The sequence below is a fragment of the Ovis aries genome, chromosome 3 (assembly GCF_016772045.2).
Source record: "Ovis aries strain OAR_USU_Benz2616 breed Rambouillet chromosome 3, ARS-UI_Ramb_v3.0, whole genome shotgun sequence".
Lineage (NCBI taxonomy): Eukaryota > Metazoa > Chordata > Mammalia > Artiodactyla > Bovidae > Ovis > Ovis aries.
In genome coordinates this window covers 213,643,951-213,669,568 of record NC_056056.1, presented here as the reverse complement: position 1 = coordinate 213,669,568, position 25,618 = coordinate 213,643,951, and the positions used below count along the sequence as shown (strand labels likewise).

Below are 25,618 nucleotides of genomic sequence, written 5' to 3'. Positions count from 1 at the left end.
ACGATGCTCTGAACTGGTGACCTAGAAGGCTATGCAGCAATTTTCTCCACTGAAATGCAAATCAACACCCCTTCTTCTTTGGGCTACATTCAAGCTAGCTTCACTTCGTAAGAATTTCTGCCAACAACCTTGGAGGAGGATGCGGCAGAGGCAAGAAGCCAGGCTGCTCTAGCACGTGACACAGAAGACGAAGTGAGCATAGCTACACACAGCACAGACATTTACCAGAATCAACCAAAAAGAGACGTGCTGGATTCCGGAGGAAGATGTCATGTGTCTGGTATTAGGAGACGTGCCAGTTGAGAACTCCGCTCAGGACACTCTCCAAAGTGATCTCACGCTTCTCACCTTCCAGACTTTATACCGACTCTCACTGGTCTGCTTCTGTTCTACTACTCAGCTTGATCTGGAAGATGGGAAAAGTGCTTAAAATTTTCTCTATGGCAAGAAAAGTTAAAAAAAAAAAGGAAAGAAAAAAATTTCTACGCACAGGCTCTTCTCTCTCTGAAAGAAGGAATGAGAGAAGGGACAGAAAAGACAGAAGAATCCTCACTTCTCTCCTCTCATCCTGCATCCTGAAATGGCATCCTTCCCTGAGAATTCCCACAAAATACAACTACTTCCATCTTCCTACCGAAAATCTGATGTCAAATATTCCTATAAAAATGGTCTTGGAGATAAGGACACTGAAAATCTGAAAGCAACAATAACCAGTAGTTTCAAGAATCTCCTTTCTGTCCTCTTCCTATTTACTGAAAAACTAAGTTAGCAAGTTTCTTTTTTCTCTCAGGTATCTGAAAAACAAAAAAGTCATATAGGGATACCTGATTCATTACCAATGTTTAAACTATTTTAAAACTAAATATATGGACTGGGATAGATGCTTATATAGTTTTTTTTCTGACAACTTTTAAGAACAAATTCTTTGATCTCCATATTATAAGGAAAATCGACTTCTTGAAATAACACTTGATCCAAGGTATCTAAACTGAAACAAGAAAGCTTAAATTAAGAGGTTCACAAAGGAATATCTAGTGAACCTAAAATATTGCCTATTTCTAATACATACTTAAGCAGAAGAGAATCAGAATCCCAACCTATAAACAAGCTCCACAAAAACATGAAACCTACAGGAACCCAAGAAGAGTGTTTTCTCCTAAGAGGAAAAACTAACTCCGAGCATGTTTCAGTACCAGAAGAAAAACAGATTTTAAGAGGACTCTGGCCACCCTAGGAGTTCTCTCCATCAAGAACAAGCGGCTAGTAATTAACTTGAAAGAGTCCATTTCAGACAATTCTGCCCACAGAGGCGGTGCTGTTGAAAAATAAACTTAACCAAACACTAAAGAACAGAGAGGAAAATAAAAGTGTAACTAACCCCTTCCTGATGGAGAAAGATCTTTATCGGCTACCAGGCAGTAGGCATTACGCTCCCTGCCAGAGACTCAATGGCAGATGGGCAAAACAAACATGGCCTGTGTCCAACATCAAGGTAGATAAGATAGTTTTCAATCCCAGCAACAACACACACACATGCACACAATTATAACTGCAAACAAGGATGAAAGCTATAAATTCAAGGTAGTAAGAGATAAGAGAAGATTTGGGGCTGGGTGAGATCTGAAGAAGTTAACTTCTGTTAACTATTTAAAGACACACCATGTACCCTTACTTAGGTAGAGACTCTGAAGGAGGAGGGGACAGAGGAACCAAGGAGACTGAGCACCAGGAAGTGTGGCAAGAGGTGTGATGGTTTCTAAGGGCCACAGGAAGCCCTGAGAAAGCTCTGGGCAAAGAATGACCATCTCCACCATCGTGACTAATAGTCACCAAGTGGCGGCCACGTGCCAGGCACACAGTACTGCGTTGAATTCTTACAACAGTCACACGAGGTAAGACTGAATACCCATTTTACAGATGAGGAAACTGAGGTCTGCAGAAACTCAGCAGTGTGCCAAGGTCATGTAACTAGTGAGTGAGCCAGGATTCACACATCACAAGTCCATTTTCGAAAGCTCCAACTGGCTGCGATGAGGCTGTATGTGTGTCTGTGTGAGGCTTGGGGAAAGAGAAAGACTGGATAAAATCGGGAGACCTCAGCCAACAGTGGCAGAACCGAAATATGACAGTACTGTCTGGAAAATCCCTTGGACGGAGGAGCCTGGGAGGCTGCAGTCCATGGGGTCCCTAGGAGTTGGACACAACTGAGCGACTTCATTTTCACTTTTCACTTTCATGCACTGGAGAAGGAAATGGCAACCCACTCCAGTGTTCTTGCCTGGAGAATCCCAGGGACGGGGGAGCCTGGTGAGCTGCCATCCACGGGGTCGCACAGAGTCAGACACGACTGACGTGACTTAGCAGCAGCAGCGGGGTGGGAAACGGATGGTTTAGAGAAATACTTCAGAGAAAAAAATAATCAGGATTTGACTGGCAGGGTGGAAAAGGAGGGTGGTGGCAACCAAGGAAGATTCTGAAGTTTCTGACTTAAACACCATGGACAAGCTGGTGGAACCACAAACAAAAATGGGGGAAAATAAGCAAGGACCAGAACTGAGAGGAGATCTTGAGCTGAATGTGAGGTGCTTCTGAGATGCTGAGAAAAGGTTTAAGGAGCAACTGTGCGTGTGTGTCTAGAGCTTCGAGGAATGAAATGAGCTACAGATGCAGGTGTATATGGCTGTGTCGCTTTGCTGTGCACCTAAAGCTATCACAGTGTTGTTACTCCAGGGTAAAATAAAAAGTTTGAAAAAAATGAATTAAACTAATTATTAAAATTCTTGGGAAAAAAAATAAAGATAAAAGTGTAGAAGCTCTGATACATAGATCTGTCAACTGAGGCCAAAGCAAGGAAGGAGCCTCCCTAGGAAAAGAAAAGAGAGTAAGAGGAGACAGTCACAGGCCTGATTCAACACTAGATGCAGGCAGAGGAAGAGCGGCTGGCAAAGGAGACAAGAGGAGCAGTCAGGAAAGTCAGCAGAAATCAGGAACACAGCATCACTGCAACTGAAGGACGCTGACAAGGACTCTTCCTCGAGGTTAGGGGACAACACGGAGCAAGAAGTATTGGCTATGGGTTCAATTCCTGGTTCCCACAGGACAAGTTCAGCAAGGTTCCTTAAACACTCCAAGCCCTACTCGAGTAATCTACACTATGAGGGCTGCAGGTTTACTACAATCATTAGCGGTTAAGAGAGAACAGCCATCATACAGCAAACTGTCAGTAAGTGGCAGCTGCTGCTGCTGTCTGTACTAATAAAATCGAAAGGTCCCGTTAGCGGCTCATAGAACCCGGCACTAAGAAGCCCCAGGGGTTCTAAAGACCATCTTCAGGAAAAGCCTGGCAGGGCCACATCCAGGCACCTGGGCCCCCAGTCCTGTCTCAATCAGAGCAGTCCGCTTTCTTTTTCATTTTACTCCTTCAGAGAAGTTTTATTTCCATACCTGAATAATATCCATTTGAAAACATGGGTCTGTGGCTTAAAACGTTTTTCACAAAGCCCTGACTGGATCATCTCAATAGCCCTTTCAAGTCAGCTGGATTATCAGCTTATAATGCTTCCCCACAGTAAAATATGCGGGAAGTAACAACAAAACAACTTGTCTGGTAGCATAATCCCTAACATGAACCTCATAACTTATGATAACTACTTAATGACAGTAAAGGTTATAAATCAACTAGCTCTGTGTGTCTACCGAAAACTGTACCGGAGTCAGTGCCATTCCTGTCACTGAAGCACCACAGTCTTAAAATCAGCGATTTTTTTTTGTTCGTTTGCTTAAGATTACAACTGCCATGAAAAGTGAGGAAGAGAGTTAAAAGAGTTCAGCACCATTAAAATCACATAGGGCTTTCTCTTTCATGAAAAGTAATGTTGGCTAGTGGGCGCAGATGACTTGTTTTCTTTTTGATAAGCCCTGTGTGAAGGAAACCGCTTAAGAGAGCGTCAGAACATCTGCCTGGACTTTACTCACTGAAATCGGGACCTCAAAAAGCTTTCTCTCAAAGTCCTTTGCTTGTGCTATTGATGGTTTATAACTAATCACTTTCTCTGTCATTGCTGTGTCCAGTCCTCTTGGCTAATTACCCCACACTCCTCAGTTTAGTCTGTTGAGCAATGGCTGCTCTGCTGCAGCTGAAAATTCTCAGGGAAACTCCATGACACAGATGTCCTAATACTTCGTCTTAAAATGGGACAAATGTTTCACAGAGCCTTGCTGATCTTTGTCCCAGACACTGGTCGTCTTTTTTCATCCAGGACATGATCAAAAGTGTACTGTTCTTTTTAAAATGTACTGCATAACATCATTGTTTAACTACAACTTTAGAATTTATATAGCAAAAGTCAGTTCTCTTAAATGACAGAATTTGCTAGTGGTTAGAATTTTCAGTGGCAGATTAAACAGTAAATATTAAGACAGGCTGTACTTTTTTTTAAAAGCCTTAGTTATATCTTTCTTTTAATGTATTTTAAAACTACGCTTTTGAAATGTTCTTGATATTCTTATGACAGTGCATAAAGGAAATTCTGAGCAATTAAATAGGAGCTGACAGTGATCAACAGCTGTCTTCATTTTAACAGCTCACCTAAAGATGAAGAACAAGAGAAGTGCTATCTAGAAGATCTGGTATAAAATGAAATGACCTCTGAAAGGCTGGTTGATTTACTCGAGCTTATACTGGTGCAGGCTGCCCTATTTTAGACAGGGAAGGTCTCTTTGAAGCAGCACTATTTCAGCTGACACCTGAGGCAGCCAGCATGTAAAAAGAGTGTGGTAAGAATGTCCAACAGCACATAAGAATAGAGTTGAGAATGGCGCTATATATATATGTATGTATGTATGTGTATACCTATATATGTATATATATGTGTGTGTGTTTGCATGTGTGTATACATATATGTACATGTGTGTGTACATGTCTGTGTGTGTATAAAGGAAATTTTTTTCAATGCCCAATCAGTCATTAATACAAATTATAAACCTGTTATAATCCATCAATGTGGTCCTGAAAAAATATCAACAAAGAGATCAATGGAATAAAACTCACAATAATTAAGCCCTTAAGAAAAAGGAAATGCCACACAAAAAGGAAAGAGAATGATCACAGTATTTAGACAGCTTTTCAATTATCAGGAAAACATCAAAATTAAGTATGTTCTCCCCATGTGCACTCAAAAATAAGTTCCAGGAAGATTAAAGAACTGGGTATAAAATGCAAATCAATCAGCAAATAAAAAGAAGAAAATATAAACACTTAATGATATTCAGATAGAGGAGGGATTTCTAAATGACCAAAACGTACAAATATAAACGTAAGAGAAGTATGTTCCACTTTACTGCTTAGAAAACGAGAACTACATACCTCAAAAAACAAAAACTAAGGAGCAAATGACGAAAACTAAAAATTACTCACAACCGTGAAAGAACTTTATCTTCACTGTTGAGAAAGCCCACATAAGTCAATGAAATACTAAGATCTTCCTGTCCCTAAGAGAGATTAACAAATAAGAATGGACCAATCACAGCAAACTGTCAACAAACACATGACAATGTAAACAAAGAATTGCAAAGGGAAACAGTATGTTTAACCTAGCCCTAAAGAGGTAAGTTTTTTTCAGGCAAAAGGTTTTTGAACACTGTATGAGCAGGTAAGGTGAAACATGCATTCTTATACACCTGCTGGTGACCATCTAAAGTGGTCCAATCGTTCCGGAAAGTGTGTCAGTAGTCATCTCTTGCATTTTATGAGCACAACAGTGTCACCCTTAGGAAGCAGAACCTATCTGCTAGCAATGTTGTTTCTCTCTCCAAATACAAGGCAGATAATATAGTAACTTGTAGGGTCATTTTCATAACATTTTCTCACTACAAAGTAATAAATACATGTGTTAAACATTTTAAGAATACATAAATTTATATGGGAATTACATCAATCCTCTTTGATTAATGGATTCCTTTTTTAACCTATCACAGGAAAATAATCAGAAATGTGAAAATGTGTTAATAAAGATGACTATCACAGTAATACATATAACAAAAAAAAAATTAAAGGCCTAAACATCTTACAGTAGAATGGCTAAAAATATGGCAATTTTATGTAGTCATTTAAAATAATGCTCCTGAAGAATATGTACTAACATAAGAGAAATGCTTATTTACCTCACATTAAATTTTAAAGACAGTACAGAGAGAGAGAGAGAGAGATTGTGTGTGTACACGTATAGACAAGTACACACATAAATACAATCCCAAATAGGTATGTCTATATAACAAATGGGATTACAGGAGGGTTTTTTTTTCTCCCTACATATATTTATGTATTCTTAAAATGTGTTATTGTATGTATTTATTACTCTGTAATGAGAAAAAATGTTCTAAAAATGACTGTACAAATCACTGTACTATCTACCCTGTGTTTGGAGAAAGAAGCAACACTGCTAAAATACAGTATCTGCTTGCTAAAGATGACATAATTGTGTTTCATAAAAGAGAATGAGTTAAAGAACACACAGAGCACTATTCTTAACAGCACTTCTCTGATAATATGCCCTTCCACATACTCTAAAGTCAGTCTCCAGTCAAGAAACTTTGCTTATAACCACAAAAACTATGAAATTCGCTGACCTTTCAAATACACACCAATGAAGGACATTTAGAAGCTATTAAGGTACAGTTTTCCTTGAGATTTAGCCTATATTTACAATCTGCCCGTTAGGAAAGTCCCTTCCCCATTGAGAGTCATCAAGGTCCGAATCAAATTCAAAGTTCACATAAGTGTAAAACTTAGACAGCAAACAACATGAAATCAATATATAAAAGCTTCATTAGGCAAAATCAATGTGATCCGCAGACTCAAGAGACGTTCTCACTTGAGCAATAGTCAAGAGTTTACAGACACAGACAGGAACAAAGAAACTATAAAATCATCCTCTGCTCCTAACAAAAGCACTACGGAAAGTTTATGCCTATCATTCAGAAAGTCTGAAGTCACTGTGTGACATTTGGAAAAAGACTATAATACGATCTTTGAAATCAAAATGTCAAGCTGACACAACCAGCTAGAGAAATTCCTGCAAAAAGCAGTCTACAATGGAACACACTCAGAGTGGCAGGCTCCACAGGACACACACAAAGCCTGTTTTGCCATAAAGTGTGTTTTTAAGTTATGAATCAGCTCATACACAATCATGGTAAACAGACGACTGTCATTACATCAAAGCTTGTCTGGTTCATAAGCAGTGTTTCCAGAGTAAAGGGACAACAGGGGGCAGACGCAGAGTCACATCCCGCAGCAGGACCCACACAGACAAGAATCCGTTCAGCTTTCTCTTGGGACACCCAGCAGGGCTCTCTTCGGACAGGCGCACACCCCAAGCACCCTCAGTTCTCCGTTCCAGCCATACTGCACCTGGCCTTGGGCTCAGAGATCCGTCACCACCTCCACTCGCATATTTTTAAGAGTTTTCAGTACTCATTGGAGCAGCCTCCAGCCACAAGGACCTGCAATCCTGGGGCCACTGGAGATCTCTCCTGAGGTACCATTTATTATTATCTCTGCTAACTGCTGTGGCTGCAAAGTCGCACAGATTTCTGAGGAGTCTCCCCCAAACTCTAACTACTTCCTACAGAAAAATTTCAGAGACACTGGTGACTTTTCAACCTGCTTTATTAATCATGAGCTGTAAAATCAATCTGGTAGTTGACAACCTACATATTTTTCAGTAAAACAATAAAATTTAAAAATACCTAAGTACATCTCCCACAGAGAGTGCCAATGTTTTATCATGAAGCTTATGTTTTGATAATTGAGGCATACATATTTTATTACATGATATATACATTTCTATAATGGATTATGATTTTAAAAGTGCTTGTATATATGTATGTTAGTCACTAAGTCCTGTCTGACTCTTTGTGACCCCACGGGCTGCAGCCCTCCAAGTTCTTCAGTCCATGGGATTCTCCAGGCAAGAGTACTGGAATGGGTTGCCATTCCATTCTCCAGGGGATCTTCCTGACCCAGGAATCAAACTCAGGTCTCCTGCATGGCAGGCAGATTCTTTACTGTCTGAGCCACCAGGGAAGTCTTAACAGTGCTTAGCTAATGCCAAATATACATTGCCAAAGTAATTCAAAATACTAGCTGTAACTTAACAGCTTAAAAAGAAAGATTAACTACTGCCAAGTTACTAAAAGTTTTCATAAAATGACCACCAGTTTTTAAACTCAAAGTGCTACTGAGTGAGGCAAGCATTCATTCATATAATGCTCTCAATGGACCACTCATGTCTAAAATATCGACATCTGAGAAACCTGCAAATAGTATATCTAACCAGAAGTTAGAACTGGGTGCGAAAAAAGGAAAAAAGAAAATAAACTATCAAAATGGAAACTCCTTTCAGAGATAAAAAAATATTACTGTTTCTTTTAAACAAATCAGCTATCTAAAGTATTTAATACAACATATATAGTTTTGCTAAAATTTTAATTTTCATAATTTCTTTTAAATTAAAAAAATCTTTTCAACTACAATACTGAAAACTGGAAGATAAAAAAAGAATTTAAATAGTGTATATTCATGATCAGAGGCTTCAAATTGGCCATTTCCAAAGTATCAAATTAACACAACAGGTGTAAATTTATGACTTCAAGGTGCTCTAAACATACCAGAGCCAGGTAAGGAACAACAACACTGCTCCCTACTGGCCAGTCACTGGTTAGATTTCAAGCTCACTCTTCAGTTTGATTGATAAACTAGGGTTAAAGTAATTCAAGTCAGTATCTTAAATTAAAGAATTTTTTAAGCCCATGATATAGTTCTTTGTTTCTCTTTTCCTAATACCTATCTTGCAATGCTGCCATAAAGATTAGAATAAATAATGTGAAGACTCTAGCCTTTAGTAAATACTCAACAAATGACAGTTACCATTTTCATAAGAACATGTCTTATTAATGGCTGTTTGTAAACTTAAAAAAAAATAATCTATTCACATGAAATTCACATCACATAAAATTAACCATTTTAAAGTGAATAATTGAGGCATTTAGTATACCTGCAATGTTATGCAACCATCCCCTTTATCTAGTTCCAAAATATTTCCAACACATCAACGTTAAAATTCCTTCCTTACCCACTAAGTAGTACTATCTCCCCACCGCACCCTTCCCCAACCCCTGGTAAGCACCAACTGGTGCTCTCTCTCTCCATACTAATCTACTGTGGACATTTCATATACATGGGGTCATCTAGTAGGTGACCTTTTACATCTGGCTTCTTTCACTTAACAGAATATTTTGGAGTTACACCCACATCACTGACGGCTTCCCTGGTGGCTCAGTTGGTAAAGAACCTGCCTGCAATGCAGGAGACCTGGGTTCAATCCCTGGTTGGGAAGATCCCCTGGAGGAGGGCATGGCAACCCCCTCCAGTATTCTTGCCTAGAGAATCCCCATGGACAGAGGAGCCTGGTGGGCTGCAGTCCATAGGGTCGCAGAGTCAGACAGGACTGAGCAACTAAGCACAGCACACCCACAGCCACATCACAGTGTGTATCAGACCTTAATTTCTTTTTATGAATAATATTCTATTGTATGTACCCATTTTATTTATCCATTCATCCACAATAAATATGTGAATTATGGTTACTGATTTTTGTGAATTATCCTGCTATAAACATGCATATACATGTACCTGTTTGCCAGTTCTCAGTTCTTCTGAGTATATATTAATACTTTGGAGTGAAACTGCAAACTTATATCATAACTCTATATTTAACTTTTGGAGGAAATGTCACACTGGTTTCTACAGTGGCAGAAACATTTTAGTTATATTCCCACCAGGAGGGCAACCAGGGTTCCAATTTCTAAACATCCTCACCAACACTAGTGCTTTTCCTTTTTAAAAAAATCATTATTATAGCCACGCTAATGGGTGTGAAGTGGTACCTCACTGGGTTTTGACTTGCATCTCCCTAATGACCAATGGGGCTTCCCTGGTGGCACAGTGGTAAAGAATCCACCTGCCAAGCAAGAGACAGAGGTTCAGTCCCTGGGTTGGGAAAAATCCCCCGGAGAAGGAAATGGCAACCCACTCCAATATTCTTGCCTGGGAAATCCCATGAACAGAGGGGCCTGGTGGGCTACAGTCCACTGGGTCACAAAAGAGTCAGTTACAGCTCAGCAACTAAATAACAACTGACTAGTAATGCTGAACATCTTTTCATATGTTTGTGTTCGTAATCTTCTAAGTGAAGAAATCCCTTCATTTTGAGTTCTGCTTCCTATCAAAGAGCGAAGACTCAAACCCCCACTCCCTTGCAGCCAGACCCGGGCGGAGGACCCAGACTATGCCAGTTGAATATATGCACACAGACTGATGCGGAATCGAGTGACAAGAGTCAAGAGGCTCTAACTTCTGTTTTTACTGATACAGATGGTGACACGTGAACCTGGCTCTGGGAGATGGGAACAGAGAAGTTTCCCAGGGATCATGAGGTCGATTCTTGGCTCTGAAGTGGCATCAGCCATCACCTGAAAGTTTCAGTAAAGCAGCAGGAATAGGAGGAGGTCCCTCATCAGCACGTGTAGAATGTTGTAATAGCTAAGCTTCAAGCCTAATTCTCCAGCCCTACCAGTAATTCTCTGAGCTGTTCAAAATCCATTTGATAAACTCCTTTCCTATTATATCACCATTCTGGAAGAAGCATCGGATTTATCCCACCTAGCTCCAAAGAGAAATCGAAGATAAATGTCACGTGAGTTACACAGGGGCAGGTCTAGTTTGATCTAAGTAAATTTCTAACACTTAGATGTCGACCAAACAAATTTTTTTAAATTGAATACATTACTGTAAACAACCAGTCACTGCAGATTTTACCTTGGTATGACATCCGTCACAGACACTGTGGAGAAGGTGGACAGAGAGCAGAAGAGCCAGCCCTCAGGACTTTCACCTCTGTATTTCTACCATGTTTCCTGAGCCACACTGTGGACAACTGAAGGATAAAGCCACAGGTCTGTAGCCCATTCAATATCACTCCGTCAGTTACTAGTTTACTAGCAACTGATTCTAGCTTTTGTCTGGTAACAATTCCTTTAAATGCTCAGACTAAATCTTACTCTTCCTTATCTTTTATTTTATTATATAATGCATGCATGTCCCCTGTAAGAAAAGAAAGGAATTAGAGATAAATAATAAGAAAAAAATTCCATACTACCCCATCTGGGAAAATCACTGAAAATATCCTTCAAAACATTTTTCCTAAGATGAAACTCACCTTTTAAGGAAAAAATTATAATGCTTACCACATAAATGCACTATGTATTTTAATTCATAAAGTCCTCATATCTCCCCCCTGATGCACTATTACTATTTTCTTTTTATAAATGAGGAAACCAAAACACAGAGAAGAAAATTAACCTGCCCTAGGTCGCCTGAATCGTAAGTGGCACATCACCCAGCAGTCTGGCCCCACAGTGTTGGGCTTTTAATACTACGTGACAATGACTCTGCCGCTGCTGAGTCGCTTCAGTCGTGTCCGACTCGTGCGACCCCACAGACGGCAGCCCAGCAGGCTCCCCCGTCCCTGGGATTCTCCAGGCAAGAACACTGGAGTGGGTTGCCATTGCCTTCTCCAATGCATGAAAGTGAAAAGTGAAAAGTGAAAGTGAAGTCGCTCACTCGTGTCCGACTCCTAGCGACCCCATGGACTGCAGCCCACCAGGGTCCTCCGCCCATGAGATTTTCCAGGCAAGAGTGCTGGAGTGGGGTGCCATTGCCTTCTCTGGACAATGACTCTACACTGCCTCAAAAACACTGACCATAGTATACCTATATACCATTTGTATTCCCTAATATATTATGAATAGTTTTCCATTCCAATAACATTTTTAAATCCTGAAATTGTGGAACATACACTACATATGTTGATATGCTAATTTTTTAAAGTCTTCAGTTCAGTTGCTCAGTCGTGTCCGACTCTTTGCGACCCCATGAATTGCAGCACGCCAGGCCTTCCTGTCCATCACCAACTCCTGGAGGTCACTCAGACTCACGTCCATCGAGTCAGTGATGCCATCCAGCCATCTCATCCTCTGTCGCCCCCTTCTCCTCCTGCCCCCAATCCCTCCCAGCATCACAGTCTTTTCCTATCAGTCAACTCTTCGCATGAGGTGGCCAAAGTACTGGAGTTTCAGCTTTAGCATCATTCCTTCCAAAGAACACCCAGGGCTCATCTCCTTTAGAATGGACTGGTTGGATCTCCTTGCAGTTCAAGGGACTCTCAAGAGTCTTCTCCAACACCACAGTTCAAAAGCATCAATTCTTCGGCACTCAGCTTTCTTCACAGTCGTATATAGACATTAATTTTAAGAAACCTTTGACATTAAATAATACTCATCCTTATGAATAATTCTTAAAAATAGTCTAGACCAAAATACGCTAGAATTCTGGACCCTCCAAAGCGTCATCTTTATGAAACCCCAGAGCACATCCATCTTATAACATGCTTTTAAAAGTCCTCAAACGCTGTCGCTGCTTGTCCTTCTCCTCCCTCCTCTTAAGAAAACTCTCAAAGCACCAGCCTGCACTGGGCACTCATGGTAGACACTCAATAAACACTTATTGATGGACTGGCTGGACAATGCTATGCTGGACAGAGAACACGCAGAAACAAAGGTCATCTGTGAGAGGGGAGGCAGCTGGACCTCCTTTCTCTCATCAGGAAACCACATGGTCACCCGTGGACAAAAGAGTCCAACCCAGCTAACGCACAATGACACACCACGAGAAAGACCGCTAACGCTGCCCCTCACTTTGAGTAAATGCTGAACTCTAACCACACAATCCAAGGTCAGTAAATACTCAAACGGGCAAGGTACAGAGTAGAAGAATTTTTTTTTCAAAGGTGGGTGGTGGAGGGGGGGTGGAGTGGTGGTGTGAGGTGAGAGTCCTAGTCACACACAAATGACGGGCAAAGGCTTGCAATATGCAGTCCTCACCAATCCAGGCACTCCGTGATGTCTGTCACACCGCAGGGCGTGGCGGGGTCCCGGAGAACCACATGGCCTGGAAGCAGCCCCCTGCAGTGAGGGAAGGCAAGTTCCTGATGGTTCTAAGTCTGGCTAATCCTCTGGAACTGAGAAGTAGCACACTTCAAACTTTGAATACAGAATTTTTATAGCATGTAACATTTAAATAATTTTCTCTGTGAATTTTCAGATCCTTATCCATGAACACAGGGAATTCTCTCTTTAAGAAAAATAACTTTTCTCCTGAATGTAGAAAGAAGGCCAGGGCACTAGAGAAAACACAGCAAATTGCTGGAAACACAATGAGAGCAAATACTGCCTAGAAAGGCAGGGTAGCTTAAAGACCACACTCTCATTTGCAAGGGGAAAGAAAAAGCAGTTTCTAGAGAGAAAAGACCAACCCCCCAGACTATGTAATAACTGGAGCAAACACCTCTGTAACTTGCAAGGACTCTATTTTTGTCTTCTACTATCTACGAATACTCAGAATGGGAGCTGCAAATACGAGCTTGCCTCCTTGTTAAAGGAAAATATAAAGGGTTATTTTCCTCAGGTCTACTCTGTGAGGGAGGATACAGACTTTCAGCAAGAGGGAACAAATATTCTAAGAAGAACAAACACTAAGAGTGTGGAAAGTAGAAAGAAACAAGCGTGTCCACAGGATAATTACAAGAAATATGTGATATTCAGAAAGAATCAACAGAAAAGTCGGTGGATGGGAAGCTATGCAAAGCTTTTCCTCAAGGTAGTAACCCCATATTTTCCAAAGCCACATGCAAATCCTCACTTCAAAGAATGGTGAGGAAAACTGATAGAACCTAGCAAGTTCAGGGAATCCTCTTACTAGCTCCAAGATGAAAAAAAGAAAACATACACACAGAGGTGATCAATACTTCTTCTGATCAAGAAGAACAGCATTATTTCAATCTAGCATAACTAACTTGGCTGGGAAGGTCTCTACCAAAATGAGCCATCTATTTAAAGCAGGACAAAAAAAGTTAGGTTAGACTAACCAAAACCATTCTAATTATTCCAGAATCAAGTTGACAGCACTGATTATGAATTCAGAGATCTGTTTTCCTCTTGTTTTTTTTCCCCCTTATTTGGCACGGAAGGCCAGTTATATTTAAGGAAGAACAAACTGTTTCAGAACTGAACAAATGGTATATCCCAGAACCCAGGGTTCTGGGTTCCTATGTTTTCACAACTGTCACATTTTTATACCACCATACATAGCAGGTTACTCTTTCTGCTTCCGCGTTTCTAGGCATACAAATAAATTTGGCTTATTCATTCTGTGAACCATTCAAATAAACAAATTATGTAAGTGTAAAATAGGATAAAATGATTGCATATGACAATTTCACTTTTAAATGTATAATACTTTTTTACGTCTTTCTCAGATTGAGCATAATAATTACGATTGCACTTTTCCCCTGTCCTTATCTCACTCTGTTGCCTATAAGACCGATCGAACAAATTAACAGAGCACAGTTGCCTCTTCCTGATTATGACAGTTTACCCTAAGGAACACTGACCTCAAGCCCAGGGAACCTGCCGTGCTTAACTCCTTGGAAAGTTGTGAAATCAGGTGAAATTGTGAAATAAACTGGAAAAGTGTGAAATAAGATACAGCAGCCTATTAAGAACCAAAAAGAGAATGCTAATTCATAAGGAATGTATCGCCACACACCATTGCTGCTGCTGCTAAGTCGCTTCAGTCGTGTCCGACTCTGCGTGACCCCATAGACAGCAGCCCACCAGGCTCCCCCGTCCCTGGGATTCTCCAGGCAAGAACACTGGAGTGGGGTGCCATTTCCTTCTCCACACACCATTAACATCTGCTAATTCTAGATAATGTATACATGGGTTTGTGCCGGTTTTTTTATTTTTCAAGTTTTCTGGACACACACAGAGAAAACAAACGTTAAGTTTAATGTTCTCAGTTTCCGGCTCAGTTGACTAGTTCAGTTTCTTCAAGTGTGATGCCTGGTCCAGCAGCATGAGCATCACCTGGGACATCGTCTGCTCCAGGTTCATTCAATCAGAAACCCAGAGGGTAGGGCCCAGCAATTTGTGTTTTAACAAACTCTCAACCAGTCAATGCTAAAGGAAATCAACCCTGAATATTCACTGGAAGGACTGATGCTGAAGCTGAAGCTCCAATCCTTTGGCCACCAGATAAGAAGTGCCAAATCACTGGAAAAGACCCTGATGCTGGGGAAGACTGAGGGTGGGAGGAGAGAGGGGCAACAGAGGATGAGATGGTTGGATGGCATCACTGACTCAAAAAACATGAGTTTGAGCAAACTCTGGGAGATAGTGAAGGACAGGGAAGCCTGGGGTGCTGCAGTCCATGGGGTCACAGAGAGTCAGACACAACTTAGCAACTGAACAACTGTGTAGTTCTGACGCACACTTAAGCCTGAGCACCATCTGATTAGATAAAACACCTTAACATTCACCGAGAACAGAGAACAAGGGAAGCAGGCTGGGGCAGAGGAGATATTGAGGATAAATACAGATAAATACTGTGTGCCTTACCAACTCACCTTCTTTCCCTCCTTCCTGCCACACCCCCAGGTGGCCAGCGTCTTCCTTCTAACTCTACCAGACAAATCTATTTAGGGCTCATAAATTTATGCTTAAGCCTATTTACATTCTACTTCTGTTTTAATCTCTAAATTCTCAGCACAAAATCTATTTTACAATGACCTGGGAGAGTGTTTCAAAGATACTGATGCCCACTGCTTATACCACATGAGGACAAGCAAAGAGGGTCCTTGCCAGAACCAACCCTGCCATGCAGCATCCTGACCTCCAACTTTCAACCTCCAGAACTGTGAAAAGTAGAGTGTCTGCGGTTTATTTAAAAAACAAACAATAAAGCTGATGCCCAGGTCCTAGCCCATGCCAATTAAGTCAGATCTTCTGGGGCTGGGACCTGGCCAAAGTATTTAAAAGCTCCCCAGGCAATTCTAGTGTACAGTCAGCAGAAAAACCATTCAGTCTAAATAAACGTTTTTTTGTCTCTATTTGATGTATTTCCAAATATGATAAGGAAAGTATCTGTATCAGAATCACCAGGGGCACATTTCTCAAAATAATAGTTAAGATGATCTTCAACCATATATACGTTTGACTTTTTTTTTTTTTTTCAAATAGCTATGCATTTACTTTTATAGGGTTTTGGGTTTTTGTTTTTTTTTTTTTTTGCAAGTGATATGATTTCCACGTATAGCAGTGAGAATTTCATTTTAAAATAAGATTCCACTTTATAAAGTGTGCCAACTTAAAAAAAAAAAAACTAAAAAAATAACACAAGGGATAGGGCAAACATGGTGAAGATGCTAAGAAAACAAAAAAAAGTTTGTTAACCTTAACCAAGGTGCTTGTTAAAGATGGATTCCTAAGTCATACCCCAGCAGTCCTAACCAGAAACTTGGGACTTTGGTCCAAAATTTACATTTTTATCAAGTGCTCCCTGGTGATCCTTATTCACTAAAGCTTAGCAATGCTCTAGTAAGAGGTATTTGAGCCTTGTGTGACCAGGCAGAAAACAACTTCGGATGTAAAAAGGACCCTCTCACTCCATTCATTTCACTACCACCCCTTCCTGGTCTCACAGAAGGATGAGCCCCAGATACACCCGCTGGGTGAGGAAGCAGCAGCTTCTACCTGAAGACCCATCCTGACTTCCCACTTCATCCCTTTATCACGAAGCCTCACAGAAGCCAGAGCTCATTCTAACTTTGCTCTCTTCTTTTCACCCCTCATCCTCCTTAACAACAGCCCTATGCATTGAGCAGCTCCACTCCAATCAGACCTCTTGTCTCCTCCTGCTCACCCACGTCTCCCAGCTACCCTGGGAAGCTAACGCTTTTAAAATGTCGAAAAATGCTAACATCATCTGATCACCCCCAGGTTATATCTGTGTCTCAAATTCCAGTGATAAACATTCTCTATCCATGCAAATTGAAATTGTTTTTGACTATCTGTGTACCGTAGCTTGGTAACAAGTTCCCCCACTAGACGGAGGACAGAGGTTTCAGATCACCCACCAGCTCTTATCCGTTAGAAGTAGCCAGTGGTTCTAGCCTTGGCAGCACATTAGAACTACCTGGGGAGCTTCCCACATGGAGGTCCCAGCCCCAATTAAACCACAATCTCCAGAGATGAGGCTGAGACCAGGCATCTCTTCCCCCGCCCCCCACTTAAAGTTTCTCAGGTGATGCGGACATGCAGCCAAGGTTGAGAGTCACTGAGCTGGGTTCATCTAGCAAGATCAGAAGACAGACTTAGAGGCTGCCCATGGGTGGGCAACAGTTTTGACATTGCTGCATGAGGTTCTTTGTTGCTTAGCCACTCAGTCGTGTCTGAATCTTTGCGACCCCATGGACTGTAGCCCGCCAGGCTCCTCTGTCCATGGGATTTCCCAGGAAAGAATACTGGAGTGGGTTGCCACTTCCTCCTCCAGGAGGTCTTCCTGACCCAGGGACTGATTCTGAGTCTCCTGCGTTGCAGATGGATCCTTTACCACTAAGCCACCAGGGAGACCCACAAGGAGATTCACTCAGCCAAATACGGGAGATTGACAGAACAGGGGCTTCTGAGGACAAGAATTCCAAATTCCAGCACTACTGAGGGTAATATGCACAAATCTGTTTTACATTTATCTAACCTTCTTTTGGTCAGGAAGGCCCTCCATTGTTTACTCTGACCTGGCAGGTGTTTTTCTAGAGTCAAACACCAAACCTCCAAATACAAACAGAATTTTTACAGAATTAAACTGGCTCAGATTTAGGCTTAGAATTCTCTCCAGTACCTAAGACAATTTCATTCACACCCACCAATGGACAATAGAGACTGAGCAGGAAGGTTAAAACAACCAGACAAGACTGTCCACATGGACCACAAAGTGTATTTAAATAGAAGTTCAAAGTTCAATACTATACTCACAAACAATTTCCACTGTTTTTGGAGTCTCTGTGATACAAATCCATTTCATGTTTATATTCCTTATACTCAGTATAACTAGATCTAGTCATTCAATATCCTGGACAAACAGACTGCAGTCTCATATACTCATATAAATCTTTTGAGTATGTGAAATTTAGATTTTAAAATCTGTTTTGTAATAAATTGGCCACAAAAAAATATTTACTATACAACATCAAGTGAAAAGAATATTCTTAAAAAAAAAAGTAATAAAACTTGTTTTACTCTTGGTAGGACAAAGAAATGATGTTTAATTTTAGGAAGCAACAATGCTTCTAATAAATGAACACTTGGCAAAGAGAGTCACAGTTGAATCTACTTCCTGCCATAAATGCCAACAGTAAGTACATCCAATTTCAAGTTCCTCTGAAACCAAGGAGTGGGCAGGAAAAAGAATCACAGCCAACATGGGGAACACATGGCATTCATTCTTTGAAAAAAAAGTCAGCAGTGGATTACAACCAGGAGGGGAAGCCATCTGTCACAAGAAAAAGAGGTGGTGGCAGCTCTCAAGGACTCAAAGATGCCAGCTCAACCTGGGCAGGGTTGGGGTTTAGATTCTAATTCCAGCTAACGCGTGTAATAATCAACAGATTTCAAAATGATTAGGGTCAAATTATGGATGAAATAATAAGGGCTTCCCCTCTTGGCTCAGTTGGTAAAGAATCCACCTGCAATGCAGGAGACCCGGTTTGATTCCTGGGTTGGCAAGATCTGCTAGAGAAGGGATAGGCTACCCATTCCTGTATTTTGGGGCTTTCCTGGTGGCTCAGCTGGAAAGAATCTGCCTGCAATGCGGGAGACCTGGGTTCTATCCCTGGGTTGGGAAGATCCCCTGGAGAAGGGAAAGGCTACCCGCTCAAGTATTCTGGCCTGGAGAATTCCATGGACTGTATAGTCCCTGTGGTTGCAAATGGTCAGAAACGACTGAGAAAGAAAGAAAGACTGAGCGACTTTCACTTTCACTTCACGTATGGAATGGCTAAGAGGAAGAAAACCCACCAACACTGGAACTCTTGCCTTGCTATGAGGAAGAGCAACAACACAGTAGAGAGAAACCACCCACACCCAAACGTCAGGGACAAGTCAACACTTTAACAAATTCAATGTCCCCCAGTATAAAAGTGACTGGCAGTTTTATCTGCATTATAGTTCTAGCCAATAAACATTGGCCTAAAATGAAAAAAGAAAGCAATTTTCCAAATATGAGAGTAAAAGTCAACCCCAAGTCAAAGATCAACCTTCACGACTGCCCCACCCACCACCTAACCCCCTCCAAAGACCCCAGTCACACCCCAAGCCCTGCAGAGCACCAGGATCCCTACTTGGGGACATCAGCTATAAAAAGGTGTATCACTGGGCAATTTAAAAGATTTGAAAAAATGACCTTATTGAAGCATCAGGCCCATCTTCTTTATGGACTGAAAGCCCACTAAAATTGACCTCGTACACAGGAGGTCTAGGCTGCAGGAGATCAGGTGAACTTGAGTGTTCAGTTCAGTCGCTCAGTCGTGTCCGGCCCTTTGCGACCCCATGAATCGCAGCACGCCAGGCCTCCCTGTCCATCACCAACTCCCAGACTTTGCTCAAACTCATGTGCATCGAGTCAGTGATGCCATCCAGCCATCTTATCCTCTGTTGTCCCTTTTCCTCCTGCCCCCAATCCCTCCCAGCATCACAGTCTTTTCCAGTGAGTCAACTCTTCGCATGAGGTGGCCGAAGTATTGCAGTTTCAGCTTCACCATCAGTCCCTCCAATGAACACCCAGGACTGATCTCTTTCAGAATGGACTGGCTGGATCTCCTTGCAGTCCAAGGGACTCTTAAGAGTCTTCTCCAACACCACAGTTCAAAAGCATCCATTCTTCGGTGCTCAGCTTTCTTCACAGTCCAACTCTCACATCCATACATGACCACTGGAGAAACCATAGCCTCGACTAGACGGGCCTTTGTTGGCAAAGTAATGTCTCTGCTTTTGAATATGCTATCTAGGTTGGTCATGACTTTCCTTCCAAGGAATAAGTGTCTTTTAATTTCATGGCTGCAGTCACCATCTGCAGTGATTTTGGAGCCCCCCAAAATAAAATCTGACACTGCTTCCACATCTATTTCCCATGAAGTCATGGGACCAGATGCCATACTAGACCACCTAACTTGCCTCTTGAGAAATCTGTATGCAGGTCAGGAAGCAACAGTTAGAACTGGACATGGAACAACAGACTGGTTCCAAATAGGAAAAGGAGTACATCAAGGCTGTATATTGTCACCCTGCTTATTTAACTTTTTGCAGAGTACATCATGAGAAACGCTGGGCTGGAGTAAGCACAAGCTGGAATCAAGATTGCCAGGAGAAATATCAATAACCTCAGATATGCAGATGACACCACCCATATGGCAGAAAGTTAAGAGGAACTAAAAAGTCTCTTGATGAAAGTGAAAGAGGAGAGTGAAAAAAGTTGGCTTAAAGCTCAACATTCGGAAAACACTGAGTGTTAGTTATCATCATTTTAAAAATTTCAAAATACAGGTGATGTTTAACTTAAGTGTAGCTACTGCTGCTGCTGCTAAGTCGATTCAGTCGTGTCCAACTCTGTGCGACCCCATAGATGGTAGCCCACCAGGCTCCCCCGTCCCTGGGATTCTCCAGGCAAGAACACGGGAGTGGGTTGCTATTTCCTTCTCCAATGCATGAAAGTGAAAAGTGAAAGTGAAGTCGCTCAGTCGTGTCCGACTCCTAGTGACCCCATGGACTGCAGCCCACCAGGCTCCTCCATCCATGGGATTTTCCAGGCAAGAGTACTGGAGTAGGGTACTCTTCTCCAAGTACCCTTCTCTGAGTGTGGCCACTAGATCTCTGTTTATTTAAAGAATCTGCCTGCAACACAGGAGACACAGGAGACTCAGGTTCAATCTGTGGATCAGGAAGATCCCCTGGAGGAGGAAATGGCAACCCACTCCAGTATTCTTGCTTGGAGAATCCCACGGACAGAGGAGCCTGGCGGGCTCCACAGGGTCATAGAAGAGTCGGACACGACCAAGCTTGATGAACGACAGAATGTATAAAAGCTGCTTCTGAATATAATACAGTGAAGTTTCAACTGGTCACACTAATTTCAGTCTAGTCCCTTACTTGTTAATATTCCTTTCCTCATTCAAGTGGCTTTTCAAAATTCACTTCCTCCCTTCAGAGCCTTCTTCCCTAAGAGGAAAACAGTGATTTCCTCTAGAATAGATTCACCTAAATATCCACCTGCTGGTAACTCAATTTTTTTCCAGACTTTGGCTTGCAAAGCGATATTTATTCTATTTTTAAAAAGCTATTACACAACTAAGAGTTCTCATATCGCAACTAAGCTCCAGGGCAGCCAAATAAATAAATAATTCAAAAATACCACTACAGTTTTTAATTAAAATATATCTGCATATGTCAACAAAAGATTATCTTTTAATATAATCAATGGCTTGGGAGGTTTCCCTTGTGGCTCCGCTGGTAAAGAATCCACATGCAATGTGGGAGACCTGGGTTCTATCCCTGGACTGGGAAGATCCCCTGAAGAAGGGAAAGGCTATCCACGCCAGTACTCTGGCCTAGAGAATTCTATGGACTGTATAGTCCATGGGGTCACAAAGAGTCGGACATGACTGAGCGACTTTCACTGGGAGGTATCAGTTCAGTTCAGTTCAGTCGCTCATTCGTGTCCAACTCTTTTGAGACCCCATGAATCGCAGCACGCCAGGCCTCCCTGTCCATCACCAACTCCCAGAGTTCACTCAGATTCACATCCATCAAGTCAGTGATGCCATCCAGCCATCTCATCCTCTGTCGTCCCCTTCTCCTCCTGCCCCCAATCCCTCCCAGCATCACAGTCTTTTCCAATGAGTCAACTCTTTGCATGAGGTGGCCAGAGTACTGGAGTTTCAGCTTTAGCATCAGTCCTTTCAAAGAAATCCCAGGGCTGATCTCCTTCAGAATGGACTGGTTGGATCTCCCTGCAGTCCAAGGGACTCTCAAGAGTCTTCTCCAACACCACAGTTGAAAAGCATCAATTCTTCGGCACTCAGCCTTCTTCACAGTCCAACTCTCACATCCATACATGACCACAGGAAAAACCATAGCCTTGACTAGACGGACCTTAGTCGGCAAAGTAATGTCTCTGCTTTTGAATATGCTATGTAGGTTGGTCATAACTTTTCTTTTAAGGAGTAAGCGTCTTTTAATTTCATGGCTGCAGTCACCATCTGCAGTGATTTTGGAGCCCCCCAAAATAAAGTCTGACATTGTTATACCTTCTCTCAAAAACAAAATAATAAATATTTATGACAGTGAAGAACACAGTTACTCTCCAAGTTAATAGTTATTCTAATTATACCAAAAATTAGACAATATGGTCCAGAAATGACCTTCCCTTGCTCAAAAGTTCAGTAAGTAGGATGTCAATTAAGTAGACCATTTCAATCAACAAACCTCTGGGAAAAACCTACTGAGTCAAACCAAAAAGTTCACGAATAATGAAGCCATCACTGTTGACTTCATTCTGCTCACTGATAACGTTGGATCAGCTACAGCACAAGGCTACTTCCCTCTGTTCCTGAAAGAATTAAACTAAATGTGAAGCATGCGTGCAGTGCCATGAAGTGCCGTTTGCTTCTTTTTCGTGACCACCAAGTTTAGCAGGAAGGAGGAGCACAGACATGGAGCACACCTGGGCTTGAATCCTGCCTTTGACACTCTACGGCTGTGTGACCTTGGGCAAGTTCTGTGTTCCCTCTAAGCCTCTGTTTTCACATCAGTAAAATAAAGATAACAGTACCAGGGACTTCTCTGGTAGTCCAATGGCTAAGACTTCGAGCTCCCAGTGCAGGGTGCTGGGGTTCGACCTCTGGTCAGGTGCGGCAACTAAGAACCGGCATAGATAGACAGACAGATAACAGTACCTACCTCCAAAGGATTGTTACGATGATAACGCAGGCAGAGCACGTAAACAGGGCCTGCTTCTTAGCAAACACCACACAACTATTACTACTTTGAGTGGCAGGGGCTGTGAGTTATCACTACTTATCCTGCTATGTAGACCAGATGTTGGCAAACGTTCCCTGTGCGTGGTGAGATGAAATACCTCAGGTTTACCGGAGCACATGGGCTCTGTTTAAAACTACTCAACTACACCGCTGTAGTGGGAAAGCAGCCGTAGACAACAGGCAAATAAATAAGCATGGCTGTGCGCCAATCAATCTTGTTTATGAACACTGAGATTTAGATTTCATGTAATTTTTCACATTCACAAAACATCACTCTACTTTTGATTTTTTTTTTTCAATCACTTAAAAATGTAAAAACCATTCTTGGCTTGCAGGGGATATAAGAATCCTGTGGGCAGGATTTGGCCCACAGGCTGTGACACAAAACTCCTGGTATAAATCAGTGCATTTTAAATGCACATCAACGACCAGGTGTCCACCAATCCTTAATAAAGCCATCACGGTAAACTGAAAAGCTGTATTTTCCTGGGGAGGACTGTCCTCTACTCTGTGATGATGCAACTTCAACTCCTTTGGTGTCACAGTGTTTTTCATCTTATAAAATGATGCTAAGAGTGTGGGGTCACTTAAGCTTTTTTAACTGTCTTTATTTGACAATCCCATGCCAAGTCTGCCCCCTTCCCGCTTTTTTGCAGGGAGGGTAGCCGTTGTTCATTTCTTATTTTACTGGTGTGTGAGACCCAAGTCCAGGAACTGTTAACCTAAAGCTTTCTGCCTAGTTGAAACAAGAGTAGTGATCGGTATCACCGGCACCTGCTGATATGTAAGCTAATCAAGTCAATCTTCAGCATCTGCTAAGCTGGCCACCTGTGTCTCTCTCCTCGGTCCCTTCTCTTAATGTTAACTCCTTCCCAGAAGCCTTCTGATCCTCTGCTAACATCCATTCTTGTATTTCCTCCTCCAACTAAAACAGACAGGAATTTTAATGTAGTTTTTCACACTTAATGGGCTTCCCTGGTGGGCTCAAACAGAAGAGAGTCTGCCTGCAGTGTGGGAGACCCAGATTTGATCCCTTGGTCAGGAAAATCCCCTGGAGTAGGAAATGGCAACTCACTCCAGCATCCTTGCCTGGAGAATTCTAGGGACAGAGGAGCCTGGTGGGCTACAGTCTATGCCCACCAGAGTCGGACATGACAAAGCAACTAACACTTTTACTTTCACACTCAATGACTGCACACGTTAATTTTTCAATAAATATTTTAAATGAGTATTTGCATTCCACCCAGCTGTTCTTAGTTGAAAATGCCACCATGGCATTTTACTGGGCTTTGTAACCAGAGAGATGAAGCTGTGTCACTTCCCAGATGTGAGATGTGAACAGAGTACTCTCCTGATATTTAGTTTCCTCACCTATCAGTGAGGACAGTACCACTTCCCTACAGGAGGGCTGTTAGAATTAGAAATAACATACAAAAGAAGCTAGTATGGTATTTGTAAATGCTCTGTTTGTTTAGTTGCTAAGTCATCTCCAACTCTTTTGCCAAGCCGTGAACTATACAGCCCGCCAGGCTCCTCTGTCCACGGGACTTCCCCCGGCAAGAATAGTGGAATGGGTTGCCATTTCCTCCTCCAGAGGATCTTCCCAACCCAGGGACTGAACCCTCATCTCCTGCATTGGCAGGCGGATTCTTTACAGCTGAGCCACCAGGGAAGCCCAAATGCTCCATAAAAGCAGTTATTATTAACATGTTCACCAGGCTTCTAGAAGTACTCAGAGACGTGTTTGACAGCAGTGTCTGTAAGGCTTCGTTTTCCTGACAGAACTACTACACTACTTTTAAAGGTTCAACAGATGACACACAGAAACCACAGAGAACATCCGACGCAAGGTGACATTTTTTATGGCAGTGAAGTAACAACAGAGATAATGTAAGCAAAGAGCACTTTTTTGTGACATAGTTATATAAAAATTTCAGCTGGAAAAAAAGGAGACAGGACAGAAATAGTTTTAAATAAACACGATGAGTAAATGTAAACATTCTATGTTGCCCATTCTTAAGAATTCTCCATCGTTTCATAAAGGTTAAGTCTTCTTCATACAAAGGCACATAGTTTAAAGTATTTACAGAGGGTTTTAGGTCCAACTAACCAGCCAGAAACTCCTTACCACAGAGAGAAAATAGAGTGGTAAAAAAAAATTATTTCCAGCAATATTACATTCCTTTTGGGAAAGCACTCTATAATTCACGGATGAGTCACTGCGGAAATAAAAATCTTAAATAATGGATAAGACTGTAACTGAAAATCCTGAGAGCTAATTACCCTATTCAGCGTTCCTGGTAACTCCTTCAGGAATATTAAGGTTACATTGGTAGTGATTAGTTATCCAAAGGAGACTTCTTATCTATTGTGACCCACTTTCCAGCAACACTGTTCAGGTCCCAGGCTACTGCTTCCCTCTTTGCAGCAGACTGTAAGATACATGCCATACTTCAAAAAGTGTTCTACAGTAGTCTCTGAAGTTAAGAAGTATTTGACTTGATTCTAAGTAACATTTATTGCTCTCTATACCTATTATGGGGTTTCCCAGGTGGCTCAGTGGTAAAGAA

The 25,618-nt window shown here is 41.8% G+C and overlaps 1 protein-coding gene across 30 annotated transcripts in view; it reads right to left on the bottom strand.

Annotated features, from left to right (window-relative positions):
- The window catches only part of ERC1 (ELKS/RAB6-interacting/CAST family member 1), a 271,872-nt gene that overhangs the window by 215,980 nt on the left and 30,274 nt on the right, over positions 1-25,618 (bottom strand). The window contains exon 1 of one of the 30 annotated variants that reach the window (XM_012175604.4): positions 5,417-5,467. The exons of the other annotated variants lie outside the window; for them this stretch is intronic. The gene's annotated coding sequence lies outside the window, so the exon portion shown is untranslated. Of the gene's footprint in view, positions 1-5,416; positions 5,468-25,618 lie in introns of those variants that run through there. 30 annotated transcript variants of the gene reach the window in all.